Raw genomic sequence first — 3,614 nt, 5'->3', positions numbered from 1 at the left:
CAAGTTTCATGAGATTCCTGTGTTGGCGGAGCGGCGTTCCCTTCATGGAGAGAAGTTCTCACAATGGTTGCTTTCTCCCAAACATATGATCATCGGGAGCCCAATCACCTGATGTAAGTTAACACTCCGGGATTAGAAGAAGTACAAGTAATGTACCGACTCCAGAGCCCATGCCAGTCTGCGGGAGTGTGTATTTCGTGTGCTTTTCTTCGATTGCACCCGGTTGAGCTGTTCTCTGCACGAACACAAAAGGTGAAAACGGGAGTTGGCTGCAGAAATCGACCTGTAGTAAATTCAGTATGCTGTTATGGTGACAAAATTGTTGATTAGATTGCACTGTTAAAGACAGGGATGGATTTGTGTTCTTTCAGTTAGCCATACCTTGCAATAAACGCTGGGCTGTGTGTCAGTAACCTGGTCGTTATGTGATAAACCGTTATGTGTGTTCTGGATCACTCTTACATAAACCCACTTTCACGCTTCACTGAGTCATTTCACAGTGTATCATATTAACGGAAGCAGAAACGTGTCTCCCAAGCGTTAACTGTCAGCTATAGAAAAAAAAGTTGAAGCATCGTGCAAAGAATCTGAGTTCCAGTCATGACCTTGTGGGTTTGTTTCGGATAGCGATAGTCGTTAACGACTCCAGCCCGTAATCTAGCTCTATATATTTGATACGTGATTTCAATACCCGTAAGTTGCTATCCGTCTATGAGATGAGATTCGGGTTGCGCCTTGGATGTTTATTTTATTATTTATTCAAAGATGAATGAAATACATGAACAAAGACAAAGTGGCGGCCTACTCAAGTTATAGCCGCCACTTGTACAGTATGGAACATAGGATGTTTGACAACACACTAAAACATGAATGACATGAAAAAGATAGTTGACGTGAGACCGACCCCCCCCCCAGCGGAAAAGAAAGCCAAAGAACACCAATAACTAAAAGCGTTTGGTTGATATGACATAGTCCTGAACAGCTAACATAATACTACTGTTTATACTAGAAGAAATAACAGAACTACCATGTAAAATTAAAAGTTGTTTGCCATTATCAGAGATGGTGTTGAAATTAACTGTGTTCAAGGATCCCAGAAAGCTTGCCGAGGAGGACTGAACGCTGGTAAGTATATGTAGGGCAATGTAATAGGTAATGAGTAATCGTGTCGACACCCGCAGCTCCAGGCTGGGCTTGTAACAAGATCCCGTTTTAAAAAGACCATGGTTCAAGCTGCAGGTGCCCATACGAAGACGAGTAATGAGAACACAGGAATAACGAGAACCAATGCTAAAATAATTGAATTTGGCAGGGCGTACAGATTTAAAAAGATGTGTTCGAAATTTGGAATATTCAAGAGAACGGACAGTCAAGTTCAAATTGTTCCAACTAGTGATGGAATACGGAATGAAAGACTTTCCAAAACGATTAGTGGAAAATTTGGTAGTTCTCAAGTTTCTACTGTTTCTCAGTTCGTAGGTACATGTCTCAGTAATTGTGTAAGGAAGTAAAGTAGCAAGATATTCACGAGTGCATCCATTTACAATGTTATGAAATAGTAAAAGGCGATGAACATGTCGCTTGTCGGACAAAGTCTCCCAGCCGAGTTCTTGGCAAGTTGAAGAGTATAATGACCCTTTTATCGCACCGGACACAACGAGGGAGCAGTGATGCTGGATTCTTTCAACAAGGTCAGATTCCTCGATTGTTCACCTGTGCCAGACAACGTCAGCATACTCTAATAAAGAGCGTATAAAAGACTTGTATATTTTTTCTAAGACACGGCGGGGTAATTTGAATTTTAAAGCACTAAATAAGTTAATATTTTTTGAGGATTTAGAAACAATACTGTCTATATGATGGTGCCAAGACATATAGAAGCTAAGGATAACCCCAATATGCTTATGACAAGAAACTTACTTTATAAGACTTATTTAGTTAAAAAGAGGGGGGTTAACGTTGACGCGGCGGATTATTTTGGAAGTATAATAAAAATGATTCGCAACATTGGCAACGAACGTAAGGTTTACAATGTCTTCAACCAGAATTTTGGAATGGAAGATCTTCAAGCATCAAACCAAACTGCATAGATAGTTACACGTACTTGGTTCGTTTCGATGTATAACACCATGAGTTTGCCATCTGTGAGAACTTGTCGGCATAACAAAATGCCAGCAGTGTACGAGGATCAAATCTGTATCGCACTATGAAAAGTTACGTGTGCACAAGGTTTTCCGCCATCTTGCTCATTAGTGTACCACGTGACTGGGCTGACTCTGTCCCAGGGCACCCCAGACTTCTAGTACTTCCAGATGCGCAAAAGACATTGGGAACGAGGCATAGCTTTCACGCCTGCGCACTGGTGCCATTTGCAAAGAGGAATTTCCGGGCTTGCAGATCGTGAAAACCGCTTCTTTTTACGGCGAATTTTCGGTGAGTTATGACTTTTCGAAATTATGAGTTGGTCTCAGGGGGATGAGTGAAGACCTTAATGATGTCCTGGAGTAATTAGGCTGTAGTTTTCTTAATTATTTTTTCTGGAATTAGCCTATTTTTTTGGTGTATCCTGAGATGTTTTAGAGCCATTTTACAATGATGTCATTCAACGACTCGGCCGTATTTTTAACGACACGAAGGATATGCATGGGTATGTCGACACGAAATGTATGCATTGGTCTCGTTCCCATAGATTCTATTGTATGGATTGATACAGATTGAGTATAGACACAAAATACTAGGATGTTCTAGACTTGAAAAATAGCTCTGCTCGAGCAGATTGAGTGTGTACAGGCTGAAATAAATAGATAATATCATTATATGCAAAAGCTAGCAGCACCACCACCCATTCCCACAGGTCAGTACTGGTCTCCTTGGAGTCCTGACTGCATTGTAATTGTGTTTGAAAAAGCCTGTAAGTAATTTAGCCTACTAGTATACTATCATCATAATCATTTTCAGAAAAAAGTAGATTGTATCAGTATGTATGTATGTATGTATGTATTAGATATGATACTGTCAATATTGATAATATCAACATGTTGTTCATATGCACTTCAGGTGTCACAGATGGAGGAGCACAGAGAATACCTAGTGACTGTCTACAGAGTGTGCAGTATCAAGATGAAAGGATGGTAGGGCATATTAATGCCAGAACATGTGCAGCAGAAAATAGAAAGTGACTCAGATTAAAACCATCTGTTTATGCTTTAACTGTTGTTCAATTGAATGTTCAAAATGTAAATAAAACTTCACTGTACATGCTGAATACCAGAAAGTCTCTGTCATGTTGATGTATAAATTTCTATGTTCACATATATACAGAACTTATAAGTTATATCATGTACAAGTTGCCTCCCTGGCCGGTTTGACTGTACCCAGATATAGTTTAGTATAAAAATTGCAAATGCTCTCTCTGTAACCTCAAATATGAACCGTGCACATAGATAGATATCTCCTTTTCCAAATGAATTTTGTGACAGAGAGGCATTAAAAAAGGTAAAGAAGTTATCCTCAATTGAGGTGAGGCATATCAACAATTTTGGACTGAAGTCAATACATACATGTACACATGCAGTGTAAAAAAAAAATCTGTAACAAGATGAAAATATGGGCCT

General features: G+C 39.5%; 1 long non-coding RNA gene across 1 annotated transcript; it reads left to right on the top strand.

The window, feature by feature from the left end:
* The first annotated feature begins 2,198 nt into the window (after window positions 1–2,198).
* LOC136448809 (uncharacterized) lies at window positions 2,199–3,265 on the top strand. Its single transcript, XR_010757922.1, has 2 exons — window positions 2,199–2,433; window positions 3,058–3,265. It is a non-coding gene; the product is annotated as an uncharacterized lncRNA (long non-coding RNA).
* Window positions 3,266–3,614: the final 349 nt, after the last annotated feature.

Source organism: Branchiostoma lanceolatum, chromosome 14 (genome assembly GCF_035083965.1).
Source record: "Branchiostoma lanceolatum isolate klBraLanc5 chromosome 14, klBraLanc5.hap2, whole genome shotgun sequence".
Classification (NCBI taxonomy): domain Eukaryota; kingdom Metazoa; phylum Chordata; class Leptocardii; order Amphioxiformes; family Branchiostomatidae; genus Branchiostoma; species Branchiostoma lanceolatum.
This window is presented reverse-complemented; position numbering and strand designations above follow the sequence as displayed.